The following is a 16,622-nucleotide window of genomic DNA, read 5'->3' as shown; positions in this document are numbered from 1 at the left end:
GCGATTCTGACATTGTTTTCTCGTGACATATTGTACTTCATTTTAGTGGTAACATTTATTCGATATAACTTGCGTTTATTTGTGAAAAAAACGGAAATTTGGCAAAAATTTAGAAAATTTCGCAATTTTCCAACTTTAAATTTTTATGCCCTTAAATCACAGAGATATGTCACACAAAATACTTAATAAGTAACATTTCCCACATGTCTACTTTACATCAGCACAATTTTGGAACCAAAATTTTTTTTTGTTAGGGAGTTATAAGGGTCAAAAGTTGACCAGCAATTTCTCATTTTTACAACACCATTTTTTTTAGGGACCACATCTCATTTGATGTCAATTTGAGGGATCTATATGATAGAAAATACCCAAGTGTGACACCATTCTAAAAACTGCACCCCTCAAGGTGCTCAGAACCACATTCAAGAAGTTTATTAACCCTTCAGGGGTTTCACAGGAATTTTTGGAATGTTTAAATAAAAATGAATATTTAACTTTTTTTCACACAAAATTTATTTCAGCTCCAATTTGTTTTATTTTACCAAGGGTAACAGGATAAAATGGATGCCAAACATTGTTGTACAATCTGTACTGAGTACGCTGATACCCCATATGTGGGGGTAAACCACTGTTTGGGCGCATGGCAGAGCTCGGAAGGAAAGGAGCGCCATTTGACTTTTCAATGCAAAATTGACAGGAATTGAGATGGGACGCCATGTTGCGTTTGGAGAGCCCCTCATGTGCCTAAACATTGAAACCCCCCACAAGTGACACCATTTTGGAAAGTAGACACCCTAAGTAACTTATCTAGATGTGTGGTGACCACTTTGACCCACCAATTGCTTCACAGAAGTTTATAATGCAGAGCCATAAAAATAAAAAATCATATTTTTTCACAAAAATGATCTTTTCGCCCCCAATTTTTTTATTTTCCCAAGAGTAAGAGAAGAAATTGGACCTCAAAAATTGTTGGCCAATTTGTCCTGAGTACGCTGATACCCCATATATGGGTGTAAACCATTGTTTGGGCGTATGGCAGAGCTCGGAAGGGAAGGAGCACTGTTTTACTTTTCAATGCAAAATTGACTGGAATTGAGATGGGATGCCATGTTGCGTTTGGAGAGCCCCTGATGTGCCTAAACATTGAAATCCCCACAAGTGACACCATTTTGAAAAGTAGACCCCTTAAGGAACTTATCTAGAGGTGTGGTGAGCACTTTGACCCAACAAGTGCTTCACAGAAGTTTATAATGCAGAGCCGTAAAAATAAAAAATCATATTTTTTCACAAAAATGATCTTTTCGCCCCCAATTTTTTATTTTCCCAAGGGTAAGAGAAGAAATTAGACCACAAAAGTTGTTGTGCAATTTGTCCTGAGTGCGACGATACCCCATATGTGGGGGTAAACCACTTTTTGGGTGCATAGCAGAGCTCGGAAGGGAAGGAGCGCCATTTGACTTTTCAATGCAAAATTGACTGGAATTAAGATGGGACGCCATGTTGGTTTGGAGAGCCCCTGATGTGCCTAAACATTAAAACCCCCCACAAGTGACACCATTTTGGAAAGTAGACCCCCTAAGGAACTTATCTAGATGTGTTTTGAGAGCTTTGAACCCCCAAGTGTTTCACTACAGTTTATAACGCAGAGCCGTTAAAATAATTTTATTTTTTTTTCGCAAAAATTATTTTTTAGCCCCCAGCTTTGTATTTTTACAAGGGTAACAGAATAAATTGGACCCCAAAAGTTGTTGTTCAATTTGTCCTGAGTACGCTGATACCCCATATGTGGGGGGGAACCACTGTTTGGGCGCATGGCAGAGCTCGGAAGGGAAGGAGCGCCATTTGGAATGCAGACTTAGATGGATTGGTCTGCAGGCGTCACGTTGCATTTGCAGAGCCCCTGATGTACCCAAACAGTACAAACCCCCCACAAGTGACCTCATATTGGAAACTAGACCTCCCACGGAACTTATCTAGATGTGTTGTGAAAACTTTGAACCCCCAAGTGTTTCACTACAGTTTACAACGCAGAGCCGTGAAAATAAAAAATCCTTTTTTTTTCCCACAAAAATGATTTTTAGCCCCCCAAATTTTTATTTTCCCAAGGATAACAAGAGAACTTGGACCCAAAAAGTTGTTGTCCAATTTGTCTCGAGTACAATGATACCCCATATGTTGGGGTAAACCCCTGTTTGGGCGCACGGGAGAGCTCGGAAGGGAAGGAGCACTGTTTTACTTTTTCAATGCAGAATTGGCTGGAATTGAGATCGGACGCCATGTCGCGTTTGGAGAGCCCCTGATGTGCCTAAACAGTGGAAACCCCCCAATTATAAATGAAACCCTAATCCAAACGCACCCCTAACCCTAATCCCAACTGTAACCCTAACCACACCTCTAACCCTGACACACCCCTAACCCTAATCCCAACCATATTCCCAACTGTAAATGTAATCCAAACCCTAACCCTAACCACACACCTAACCCTGACACACCCCTAATTCTAATCCTAACCCTAATCCCAACCGTAAATGTAATCCAAACCCTAACCCTAGCCCTAACCCTAATGGGAAAATGGAAATAAATACATTTTTTTTAATTTTATTATTTTTCCCTAAGGCTAGGTTCACATTGCGTTAGGGAAATCCGTTTAGCACTAGCGGATTGCGCTAACGCAATGTCTTTTTAGGTGTCGTGTTTAGTGGTCGCGTTAACGTCCCCGCTCTGGAAGATAGGGGATCGGACCTCGGGCGCGCCGCGGACGCTGCAAGCACGCTCTAGCGATGCGCTACACCCGAAAATCACATTGCTGTCAATGGTTGTGCTAACGGACCCGTTGCACGGCGTTAATTGTGACATTTTCGCCGTGCAACGCTGTCCGTTAGCGTTAACCCATTAACGCAATGTGAACCTAGCCTAACTAAGGGGGTGATGAAGGGGGGTTTGATTTACTTTTATAGCGCTTTTTATATCGGATTTTTATGATTGGCAGCCGTCACACACTAAAAGACGCTTTTTATAGCAAAAAAGTTTTTGCGTCTCCACATTTTGAGACCTATAATTTTTCCATATTTTGGTCCACAGAGTCATGTGAGGTCTTGTTTTTTGCGGGACGAGTTGACGTTTTTATCGGTTACATTTTCGGACACGTGACAGTTTTTGATCGCTTTTTATTCCGATTTTTTGTGAGGCAGAATGACCAAAAACCAGCTATTCATGAATTTCTTTTGGGGGAGGCGTTTATACCGTTCCGCGTTTGGTAAAATTGATGAAGCAGTTTTATTCTTCGGGTCAGTACGATTACAGCGATACCTCATTTATATCTTTTTTTTTATGTTTTGGCGCTTTTATACGATAAAAGCTATTTTATAGAAAAAATAATTATTTTGGCATTGCTTTATTCTGAGGACTATAACTTTTTTATTTTTTTGGTTATGATGCTATATGGCGGCTTGTTTTTTGCGGGACAAGATGACGTTTTCAGAGCTACCATGGTTATTTATATCCGTCTTTTTGATCGCGTGTTATTCCACTTTTTGTTCAGCGTTATGATAGTAAAGCGTTGTTTTTTGGCTCGTTTTTTTTTTTTTTCTTACGGTGTTCACTGAAGGGGTTAACTAGTGGGCCAGTTTTATAAGTCGGGTCGTTACGGACGCGGCGATACTAAATATGTGTACTTTATTGTTTTTTTGGTTTTTTTTAGATAAAGAAATGTATTTATGGGAATAATATTTTTTTTTTTCTGCTTTATTTAGGAATTTTTTTTTTTTTTTTTACAAGTGTGGAAATTTTTTTTTTTACTTTTTCACTTTGTCCCGGGGGGGACATCACAGATCACCGATCTGACGGTGATCTGAGATACAGCCGGGCAGGATTAGAGCTGCAGCTGCAGCCTGATCCTGACCCGGAAGTGCTCCCTGCAGGACCCGGATGCAGCCCGGCGGCCATTTTGGATCCGGGGACTGCAGGGAGAAGACGCTCGGTATACGGTGAGTACATCACCGTGTACCGATCATCTCAGGGAAGCCCGCAGGGAGCCCCCTCCCTGCGCGATGCTTCCCTGCACTGCCGGCACACTGCGATCATCTTTGATCGCGGTGTGCCGGGGGTTAATGTGGCGGGAGCGGTCCGTGACCGCTCCTGGCACATAGTGCCGGATGTCAGCTGCGATAGGCAGCTGACACTCGGCCGCGCTCCCCCCGTGAGCGCGGCCGATCGCATATGACGTACTATCCCGTCACTGGGAATTAAGTCCCAGGTCACCTGGACGGGATAGTACGTCATATGGGATTAAGGGGTTAATCAGCCCCAGCGATCAGCGTGATGTGATAGAACCTCCCGATGTGCACACTGACTCCGCTCAGCAACATGATATACAGCAACGAAAAGGTTCAGAGAAGGATTGAAGCAATTTTACAACCATAGTTAGATGATAAATCATCACTGGGGCCGTCCATCACTGCAGTGGGAATCAGAAGGCTCTCGTTACGCCTTACTACAAAAATACAGAACTGATGATCACTTTTGTAATCCAGGTTTGAAGGTCTAAGTGTAGTTCGTTGCTTCAAATTGTGGACCTACGAGTGGATCTATACCTGGTTTCGGCATGATTACTATAATAGCTTCTTTCATAGAGTTAGGTAGTGTCCTGTCCATAAAGGCCTCCTGGAAAGTAGTTAGCCCCTTCACCCCGAGCCTGTTTTCACCTTCATGATCTGGCCAAATTTTACTTATTCTGACCGCTGTCACTTTATGTAGTAATAACTCTGGAACGCTTCAATGAATCCCACTGAATCTGAGAATGTTTTTTTCGTGACATATTGAACTTTACGATACTGTTACAATTTCTTCAATATGACTTGCATTTATGAAAAAAAAACTAAATTTTCAGCAAATTGCGATTTTCAAACTTTTAATTTTTATGCCCTTTAAATCAGAGAGATATGTCACACAAAATAGTTAATAAATAACATTTCCCACATGTCTGCTTTACATCAGCACAATTTTTGAAGCATCATTTTTTCTTTGTTTAGGACGTTATTAGGGTTAAAAGTTGACCAGCGATTTCTCATTTTTCCAACAAAATTTACAAAACTATTTTTTTTTAGGGACCACATCACATTTGAAGTCCGTTTGAGGGGTCTATATCACAGAAAATACCCAAAAGTGACACCATTCTAAAAATTGCACCCCTCAAGGTGCTCAAAACCGCTTTCAAGAAGTTTATTAACCCATCAGATGCTTCAAATTAACATTTTTACTTTTTTCACAAAAATGTTAGGGTAGATCCATTTCTTTTTGTTTTAACAAGGGTAACAGGAAAACATGGACCCCATAATTTATGTATGTGGTTGAAAACTACTTTGGAGGCACAGTGCAAAGCTCAGAAAGCAACAGTCGCTATATTAGAGTTCACATTTTGCTGGACTGATTTGAGGGTGCCATGTCACATTGGCAGAGCCCCTGAGGTGGCAGAACAGCAGAACCCCACATAAGTGACCCCATATTACAAACTACACCTTCCAATGAATTCATCTAGGGGTACAGTGATCATATTGACACCACGGGTGTGTCACAGAATTTTATACCATTGGGCAAAAAATAATTACATTTTTACCACCAAAATTTTGTTTTAGCCCCAGACTTTACATTTTCAGACTGGAAAATGGGTAAAAATGGCACCTAAATTTCTGCTGAATGTAAAAATGCGCCATATGTGGCTGTGCAGTGCTGTTTAGTCATATGGCGAGACTTGGGAGGGACATAATGCTATTGGCAAATAGCGATCCATCCCTCCCGAGTTTTGCTGTATGGCTATGAAGTACTGTTGCATAGGAGGCATCCTGGAGCGCAGAACTTTCTAGAATAGTTTGCGGACTCCATTTACAGAGCCCCTAAGTGCTGGAAGAGCAGAATCCCCCTCTCAAGTGATCCCACTTTGGAAATTATGCGCCTTTGGGAATTTATCTACAGGTGTAGTGATGATTTTGACTCCATGGGTGTTTTCCAGAAACAGGCAGCAGTGGACGTTGCTGAGTAAAAATTGCAAACTGCCATTGCAGTGCCCGTACATTATGCTCAGCTCATGCTTCTGGAGACATGCACTTGTAAGTTAAGCTGGCTCTCATCGTTACAGAAATGCCAAACATGTGGACGCTAAATGTGGTTTAGATACACTGTGGGGCTCTGTATATATGTAGATCGGTATAACCCTGTCCACACCACTGATTGCCTGCTTTCTTTACACACTTGCATAGGCAGTAAGCTGCCAATCAGAGGTGCAGTTATACAGAGCTACCTACTAAGTAGAGTGGCTTTAATAAAATCTGTCCCTGGAAGCCTTTTCATTTAGTGATCCTTACACATGTGCATGGAGCTTATGGGAACACACAAATGCTAAACTTGGCTATCTCCATCAGTTCTCCAAACTAGAGCAACTAGTCCATACAAAGAGAGAATACAACATCCACACGTGTCACTTTATTATTTGCAGTAATTGTATTATATGGGATTCTTCAATCTTCTTCCCATTTAGGTCCCTACAATATTGGATCCTCTCAGTGGAGATCTTCTATATAAGAGAATTTTCTCAATTGACCAGTCAAGGATGGAGAGAGACCAGGACAACATGGCGGAGAGGATATTACACCTCACCCTAGAGATTCTCTTCCGGCTTACTGGAGAGGTGAGAGATTCTGATGACGTCACATTACATCATTCTTATTTATGGGAATAACAGATGGACAGAACTGGAGAGGTGAGGACTCTGGAAATGTCTGTAGTGAGATTTATTAATGTGTCTCTCCGTAACCAGGATTACACAGTAGTGAAGAAGACCTCTAGTGACCACTGTCAGGCCCCTCTGTCTGAGGAATGGGGAAGGCCCCTGAGCCCAATCACGGGGCCTCCACCTCACCCTTTAATACATGAGGACATCAATGACCAGAAGATCCTAGAACTCACCTACAAGATGATTGAGCTGCTGACTGGAGAGGTGACACTGCTGGGAATGCTGGGATATTATACAGTGATGCTATGAAGGGATCGGGGGGATGATGGTATCATTGTATGTGTCAGGTTCCTATAAGGTGTCAGGATGTCACTGTCTATTTCTCCATGGAGGAGTGGGAGTATTTAGAAGGACACAAAGATCTGTACAAGGACATCATGATGGAGGTTCCCCAGCCCCTCACATCACCAGGTAATAGACAGGACTAAATACACACGGTCTATAATTATCTGTATGTAAAGAATGAATTCAGTCCCTGTATGTGTTTCCTCCAGTTCTATCCAGTAAGAGGACAACACCAGAGAGATGTCCCCGTCCTCTTCTTCCACAGGACTGTAAACAAGAAGATACCGATGTTCCTCAGGATTATCAGGTAGATGGAGAAAAGTTGTCATGAGATCTCCCCTATGATGTGTAGACGGCTTTGAAGGTCTTGTGCTCAGTCTTGTTTTATCCTCCAGTATTATACGTTTTATACTTGTGTGATGAGAATGGTGGAGATGGCCGGTCATTACACTGGTTACCCATCCACTCAAGAATCCAGTACAAAACTACTACCCTCATCCACAAAGCACTCCATGGCTCAGCACCACCCTACTTCTCCTCTCTGGTCTCAGTCTACCACCCTACCCGTGCCCTCCGCTCTGCTAATGACCTCAGGTTAGCATCCCCAATAATCAGAACCTCCCACTCCCGTCTCCAAGACTTTACACGTGCTGCGCCAATTCTTTGGAATGCGCTACCCAGGTTAATACGATTAATCCCCAATCCCCACAGTTTTAAGCGTGCCCTAAAAACTCAATTGTTCAGATTGGCCTACCGCCTCATCACATTAACCTAACTATCCCTGTGTGGCCCATTCAGAAAAAAAAAAAAAAACATAATCAGGTTCCTCGCATCATGTTCTCATACACTTTATGCAGTTATTAGCCCTCTGTGTCTATACTGCTACATACTTAGGCAGTTAACTGGTTCATGCAGCTTTACATGAACACCTGAGCCTTACACTATCGCTGATCCGACTAAGCAATTGTTACCATCCACCTCTCGTGTCTCCTCTCTTCCTCATAGCTTGTAAGCTTGCGAGCAGGGCCCTCACTCCTCTTGGTATCTGTTTTGAACTGTGTTTTTTGTTATGCTGTAATGTCTATTGTCTGTACAAGTCCCCTCTATAATTTGTAAAGCGCTGCGGAATATGTTGGCGCTATATAAATAAAATTATTATTATTATTATTATATGGCAGGATTAGATCATAGATGTGACTTCTCATCTGTCTGTGACTTTTGCAGTATTTATTTCAGGGTGAAGATCTGACCCATATTAATACTATAGAGACATATGTGATAGGTGATGAGTGGTGTAAAGAGGAGATTCCTACATATGACTACCCAGGTGAGTAGTAACCACTGAATGCAGAGAAGTCACAGATTCTTCTGTCACTTGCTATATCTCAATCAAGTGGTCACCATTCTGGCACTAACTCACTGCATGCTCCTCTACCCAAAACTGTTCCCTTTACTTTGGGGATCATAAGTCCAGGGCCGTATTTGCCACTAGGCACTCGAGGGCACGTGCCTAGGGCGGGGACGATGCGGGGGGCGGCACCAGAGCAAGGGATTATTTTTTTTTTAGTCCTGGGTCACCTCCCGACCGCCCACCTCCCACTCACCCGCCCCCCCGCCTCAGAGTCCCACCCACCCTCCTTGAGGACTATACTCACCCCGCTCCAGCGATGCCTGGTCTCAGCGTCTGTACCGCGTCCTGAGAGAGCGGTCACGTGGTACCGCTCATTAAGGTAATGAATATGCGCATATTCATGACCTTAACCCCTTCCCGACCTTTGACGCACCGTATGCGTCATGAAAACCTGTGCCATTCCGACCTGTGACGCAGCATATGCGTCATGGCCGGATTGGGCTCCTGCAGGCCGGGTGAAAGGGTTAACTGTAATTTCACCCGGCCTGCAGGGACAGGAGGAGTTGTACTTTAGCCCAGGGGGGGTGGCTTTACCCCACTCCCCCCTCCCCCCCGTGGCTATGATCGCTCTGATCGGCAGTGCGCCCGCCGAATCTGCCGGCCGGCAGATTCGTTCCAATGTGAATTTTGATCACTGTGATAAAACCTCACAGTGATCAAAATAAAAAAAAACAGTAAATGACCCCCCCCCCCTTTGTCACCCCCATAGGTAGGGACAATAATAAAATAAAGAATTTTTTTTTTCCACTAAGGTTGGAGTTAGGGTTAGGGTTTCGGTATGTGCACACGTATTCTGGTCCTCTGTGGATTTTTCCGCAGCGGATTTGATAAATCCGCAGTGCTAAACCGCTGTGGATTTATCGCGGATTTACCGCGGTTTTTCTGCGCATTTCACTGCGGTTTTACAACTCCGATTGTCTATTGGAGCAGTTGTAAAACCGCTGCGGAATCCGCAGAAAGAAGTGACATGCTGCGGAATGTAAACCGCTGCATTTACGTGCAGTTTTCTCTAGTCACCTTCCACGACAGCCACTTCGGAGGTTGTCTTCCCCGCCCTAATAGGGGACAGGAACACAAGAGGTTAAATACCCCTCCCCTTCCTGCACCGCCAGTGTTTTCCTGTCCCCTATGGGGCATGAAGAGTTTCTGAAGGGGCTGCCGTGGCCGGCGACGGAGCTCCACTTACCCAGAAGCCGGGCGGCATGAAGGTCGGGTTTCCCTCCTTGATAATGCCGCTCCCGTCTCCTCTCTTCGGAGCGACTCGGGACCTTCCCGCCCCTCCGGCGCTCCCTTTGGGGGCAATGCGGGGCGGTGATGTGCTTGCCGGGGGCCTCCTGCAGCCCCCCGGTTCCCTCCTCCACAGCTGCAGCGCTGGAGGTGGCGCGCGTCCCGGGCTGGGGCCGGAGAGCCTGATGACTTCCGGGTTAAAGCGCGCCACTTCCGGTTCAACCAGGAAGCGTGCCATGGAGCGCACGCCGGCCGGCAATGGCGTCCAGCAGCAGAAGCACGCCATACAAACAGCGGCGGGGGCGTTCTAGGACCTACCCCAATCGGGCCACACGTGGGGGGAGGAGCACTGCACGCTGGACCACCGATCCTTATAAAAAGATCCGGGTAGCAAGGTAAGCTGTCTGACTGTTAGCAACCTGACGGACATGGACAGAGACAGACCCCCTTGCTCTGCATCTGCAGATGCCAGCGTTCCCCCTCCTACCAAAGTAAGTAGCAGGTGTTGGGCCCAGCTATCCCCTATATACATATGTGCTTTTATGTATATATGTATATATAGATATAGTCCTCTAAGTGGCTTAGCAAACCCTCTCTCTCTCTCTCTTAGGGAGAAAAGGTTTCCGACCCTAAAAAGTCAAGCCGCAAATGCAAAGTGTGTACGGCCAGACTCCCATCAACATACGGGAAAATGCTCTGCCAATCCTGTACGGATGAGGTCCTGCAAGCCGAACAACCCTCGCTGTTGGATAGCATTAGATCCCTCATTAAAGATGAGGTCCATTCTTCTATGGCTACCTTCTCTCAGATGTCGGTGCCTCAGCCACCCCCTCCAAAAAAGAGGAAAAAAGCCCCAGTAGAATCCGACCCGGACTCGGGAGAAATCCAGTCCTCAGGTTCAGAGGATAACTGGGAAAACGAAGGCTCCACTTCTACCCCCACCTGTAGATCAGAAAACAAAAAATATTATTTTAGTTCTGAGGACATGAGTGAACTAATCGGTTTAGTAAGAAGCACCATGGGGGTAGAGGATGAAGAAGTTACACTCACAGTACATGATGAGATGTTTGAGGGTCTGAAACCCAAAGACCAAAAAGGGTTCCCGGTGCATAAGAACTTACGAGATCTAATTCTGCATGAATGGGACCTCCCTGAAAAAGGTCTGACTATACCATCGGAACTAAAAAACCGGTACCCATTAGATGGGGATAACTCCTTATGGGAGACCCCGAAAGTAGATGTTCAGGTGTCTAGGGTAACTAAAAAAACTGCCCTCCCCTTTGAGGACTCTTCGCAACTCAAGGATCCGATGGATCGTAAAATAGAGAGTTTATTAAAAAAGTCCTGGGACACCTCCACAAATCTGCTAAAATCTAATATAGCCTCTACTTGCGTAGCCAGATCTCTATTTATCTGGTTACGCAAACTTGAGGATCACTTGACTCAAGGCACCCCAAGAGAGGAGATTTTAGACTCCCTACCCTTACTACAGAAAGCTACAGGGTTCCTAGCCGATGCATCTGCTGAATCGGTTCGAGTAGCCGCGAAAGCTGCCGTTCTCTCTAACTCGTCCAGGAGAGCACTCTGGATAAAATCCTGGGGAGGCGATTTTGTCTCCAAGTCCAAATTATGTAGCATACCCTTTCAGGGTCATAATGTATTTGGACCCGTCCTGGACGATATTTTGGATAAGGCGGCAGATAAAAAGAAATCTCTCCCTGAGCAAAAGACCCCCAAAAAACGCTTTTTTCGTCCCTCCCGTGATCAAACCTCACAGAGAGGAAAAGGCAAAACGGGAAGATGGAGTTATCCTAAGGGAGGCAGGGGAAAAAATATCCTGGCCCCTCAGGCCCAGCAAACCCCAGATAAACAATGACTGTACTCCGGTCGGGGGTCGACTCTCACGATTTTTCACCGAGTGGCAAAACATCTCCACAAATCAGTGAGTCCTTCGTACCATTCAAGAAGGATTAAAAATAGAATTCGTGAGACCACCCCCACATTGTGTAAAGATAACCTCCCTCCAAAACCCAGATCTCCAAAACTCCTTGTTACAAGATCTACAAAAATTAATACAATCAAATGTGATTTCTCAGGTGCCGAAGTTAGAGGAAGGACGTGGTCATTATTCACGCCTTTTTCTAATAACCAAGCCGTCGGGGAAGAACAGAATTATCATAAATTTGAAACCCTTAAACGATTCTGTCCGATACAGGAGATTCAAAATGGAGACAGTCAAATCCGTAATTCCCCTCATCGGTCAGGGTTGGATGATGGCGACTGTGGACCTGAGGGATGCGTATTACCATGTGCCAATCCATCCAGAGCACAGGAAATTCCTCAGGATCGCAGTCTCCAAGGGTCACCAAATCAAACATTTTCAGTTCAATGTTCTCCCCTTCGGCATCTCTTCGGCCCCTCGGGTTTTCACAAAGATTATGGCGGAAGCGATAATCTTCATCCGTCAGCAGGGAATATGCATAGTCCCGTATCTAGACGACCTGCTTATCATGGCTCCATCTGCCTCCCGTCTGGAAACAGACGTATCAAAGTCCCTAGAGATATTACAAACCCTGGGTTGGATCCCAAATCTGGAGAAATCGGAGGTCCATCCCTCCACAAGAAGAAAATTCCTGGGGGTGCTACTGGACTCGGATGTAAGAACATCTTTTCTACCCAAAGATCATCAAATCAACCTTGTCCGCAAGGTAACCAAATTCAGAGGCCAGCGTGCACCGACCCTCAGAGAATCGATGTCTGTACTAGGGTCCCTGACCGCATGTATACAATCGGTTTCCTGGGCCCAGGCTCACACACGAACTCTCCAGACTTATGTTCTCCTACATTCCAGGAGACGGCAGACTCCATTGAATCAGAAGATTCTTCTCCCTGGCCATGTGAAATCGGCGCTAAAATGGTGGCTAGATTATCAAAATCTCCAGAGAGGGGTCAGCTGGGACCACCTTCCCCTAAAAACACTCCGCTCAGATGCCAGCAAAAGAGGCTGGGGTGCGGTGGTAGAGGGTTTCCACTTTCAGGGACAATGGACATCAAACATCAGCAGCAGCTCCTCGAATCTAAGAGAATTGAAAGCTGTGGAGGAGGCCCTAAAGGCATCATCTGCACTGATCAAAAATCATCACGTTCGTATTTACTCGGACAATATGACCACAGTGGCCTATCTACGACACCAGGGGGGGACAAAGTATGCCTCTCTAAAAGAAGTGGCCGCAAGAATATTTTTCTGGGCAGAGAGGAACCTTCTATCGGTCACAGCAGTACATCTGAGGGGATTGGACAACACTCAGGCGGATTTCCTCAGCAGGAAAGACGTTCATCCGGGAGAGTGGTCCCTAAACCAAGCAGTATTTCAGTCCCTAGCCGAAAAATGGGGTACTCCAGAGGTGGATTTATTCGCCAACAGGCAAAATGCGAAGGTGGAAACATTTTTCTCCCTTCATCACAAAGACAAGGCACAGGGAATAGATGCCTTTTCACACCAGTGGAAATTCAACCTTGCATATGCCTTTCCTCCCATTCCCATGCTGGCGAAAACCCTGCAAAAAATCAGGACAGACGAAGTGACCACAATCTTGGTTGCCCCATTGTGGCCCGGGAGGAGTTGGTACGGCGCCCTATTAGATATGGCCCTGGAAGGTCCCTGCCTTCTACCTCAAAAGACCGATCTCCTACACCAGGGTCCTCTACTACATCCGGACCTAAACAGACTGAACTTGGCCACAATCTTAAAAGCTAAAGGACTCTCAGATGACGTAATCCAGACCCTTCAAAAAAGCAGAAAGGCAGTAACCAATGCCATCTACACTAAGGTCTGGAAAAAATTTACGTCCTGGTGCTTCCCAGAAGTTCCAGACCCCTTCAATCCTGATATAGCAAGGATCTTACAATTTTCACAGAAGGGCTTGGATATAGGCCTTACCCCTAGCACACTCAAAGTACAAGTATCGGCCCTTAGTAGCTTTTTTGACTCAAATATAGCCAATCACCGCTGGATCAAGCGATTTATGACAGCCGCATCCAGAATTCGTCCTACACTCCGTACTAGGGTACCCTCCTGGGACCTCAATACTGTACTTAACGCCCTAACCCAGGATCCATTCGAACCCCTGGATGCCGTATCCATAAAAAACTTAACTTTGAAAACAATCTTTCTAGTCGCAATCACTACGGCTAGACGTGTTGGTGAATTACAGGCCCTGTCAATACAGGGACCCTATTTAACGGTCACTGCGGATAGCATTGTACTAAAACTAGACCGGTCCTTTTTACCCAAGGTGGTCTCAAATTTCCACAGAGATCAGGACATTCTACTTCCTTCTTTTTGCCCACACCCCTCCAAACCTAAAGAACAGGCCTTCCACACCTTGGATGTTCGCAGGGTGGTTCTATTTTACTTACAACAAACTGAAGCCTGGCGATCAAAATTTATTCATTCAGTTCTTTGGACGAAATAAGGGAAAGAAGGCGGCAAAAAACACCATCGCAAACTGGATCAAACAGTCTATTTGCTTGGCTTATTCATCGCAGGGACTGGATCCACCTGCCTCTCTGAAAGCACACTCTACCCGAGCAATGGCAACATCGTGGGCAGAGAGGGGGAATGCCTCAGCAGAGCAGATATGCAGAGCCGCCACCTGGTCGTCCATCCATACGTTCACCAGACATTACCGGCTAAATTTCAATAGGGATTTAACGTTTGGCAGACGTGTTCTGCAGGCTGTAGTCCCTCCCTAGAGAAATTAGCTGTTGGTACTACTCCGAAGTGGCTGTCGTGGAAGGTGACTAGAGAAAATAGAATTATTCTTACCGTTAATTCGGTTTCTAGGAACCTTCCACGACAGCACTAATTGCCCTCCCTACCTGATATTCTTATTGGATGATTCCTGCACTTTTGTGGTAACTATACATGCTACTGTGTCCAGGAAAACACTGGCGGTGCAGGAAGGGGAGGGGTATTTAACCTCTTGTGTTCCTGTCCCCTATTAGGGCGGGGAAGACAACCTCCGAAGTGGCTGTCGTGGAAGGTTCCTAGAAACCGAATTAACGGTAAGAATAATTCTATTTTTCTGCAGCATGTATACAGCGATTTTTGTTTCCCATAGGTTTACATTGAACTGTAAACTCATGGGAAACTGCTGCGGATCCGCAGCGTTTTCCGCAGCGTGTGCACATACCTTTAGAATTAGGCTATGTTCACACGGTGCGGATTTGGCTGCGGATTCGCAGCAGTGTTCCATCAGGTTTACAGTACCATGTAAACATATGGAAAACCAAATCCGCTGTGCCCATGGTGCGGAAAATACCACGCGGAAACGCTGCGTTGTATTTTCCGCAGCATGTCAATTCTTTGTGCGGATTCCGCAGCGTTTTACACCTGTTCCTAAATAGGAATCCACAGGTGAAATCCGCACAAAAAACACTGGCAATCCGCGGTAAATCCGCAGGTAAAACGCAGTGCCTTTTACCCGCGGATTTTTAAAAAATGGTGCTGAAAAATCTCACACGAATCCGCAACGTGGGCACATAGCCTTAGGGTTGGGTTGGAATTAGGGTTGTGGTTAGGGTTAGGGGTGTGTTGGGGTTAGGGTTGTGGTTAGGGGTGTGTTGGGGTTAGGGTTGTGATTAGGGTTATGGCTACAGTTGGGATAAGGGTTAGAGGTGTGTTGGAGTTAGAATTGAGGGGTTTCCACTGTTTAGGGACATCAGCGGGTCTCCAAACGCAACATGGCGCCACCATTGATTCCAGCCAATCTTGTATTCAAAAAGTCAAATGGTGCTCCCTCATTTCCGAGCCCCGACGTGTGCTTAAACAGTGGTTTACCCCCACATATGGGGTACCAGCATACTCAGGACAAACTGCGCAACAATTATTGGGGTACAATTTCTCCTGTTACCCTTGAGAAAATAAAAAATTGCTTGCTAAAACATAATTTTTGAGGAAAGAAAAATTATTTTTTATTTTCACGGCTCTGCGTTGTAATGTCTGTGAAGCACTTGGGGTTCAAAGTGCTCACCATATATCTAGATAAGTTCCTTGAGGGGTCTAGTTTACAAAATGGGGTAACTAGTGGGGGGTTTCTACTGTTTAGGCACACCAGGGGCTCTGCAAACGCAACGTGACGTCCGCAGACCATTCCATCAAAGTCTGCATTTCAAAAGTCACTACTTCCCTTCTGAGCCCCAACGTGTGCCCAAACAGTGGTTTACCCCCACACATGGGGTATCAGCGTACTCAGGAGAAACTGGACAATAACTTTTGGGGTACAATTTCTGCTGTAACCCATGGGAAAATAAAAAATTCTCGGCTAAAACATTATTTTTGAGGAAAGAAAACGTGTTATTTTCACGGCTCTGCGTTATAAACTTCTGTGAAGCACTTGGGGGTTCAAAGTGCTCACCACATATCTAGATAAGTTCCTTTCGGGGTCTAGTTTACAAAATGGGGTCACTTGTGGAGGGTTTCTACTGTTTAGCCACATCAGGGGCTCTGCTAACGCAACGTGACGCCAGTAGAGCATTCCATCAAAGTCTGCATTTCAAAACGTCACTACTTTACTTCCGAGCCCCGGCATGTGCCCAAACAGTAGTTTACCCCCACATATGGGCTATCACCGTACTCAGGAGAAACTGGACAACAAATATTGGGTCAAATTTCTCCTGTTACCCTTGGGAAAATTAAAAAATTGCGGGCTAAAAAATCATTTTTGAGAAAATATTTTTTTATTTTTATTTTCATGGCTCTGCGTTATAAACTTCTGTGAAGCATTTGAGGGTTCAAAGTGCTCACCACACATCTAGATTAGTTCCTTTGGGGGTCTAGTTTCCAAAATGGGGTCATTTGTGGGGTATCTCCAATGTTTATGCACACAGGGGCTCTCCAAACGCGACATG

At 45.2% G+C, this 16,622-nt stretch overlaps 1 pseudogene; it reads left to right on the top strand.

Moving 5' to 3' along the window:
* Positions 1-16,622, top strand: part of LOC138666582 (uncharacterized) — a 175,758-nt pseudogene that overhangs the window by 143,451 nt on the left and 15,685 nt on the right.

The sequence above is a fragment of the Ranitomeya imitator genome, chromosome 2, assembly GCF_032444005.1.
Source record: "Ranitomeya imitator isolate aRanImi1 chromosome 2, aRanImi1.pri, whole genome shotgun sequence".
Classification (NCBI taxonomy): Eukaryota; Metazoa; Chordata; class Amphibia; order Anura; family Dendrobatidae; genus Ranitomeya; species Ranitomeya imitator.
This window is presented reverse-complemented; position numbering and strand designations above follow the sequence as displayed.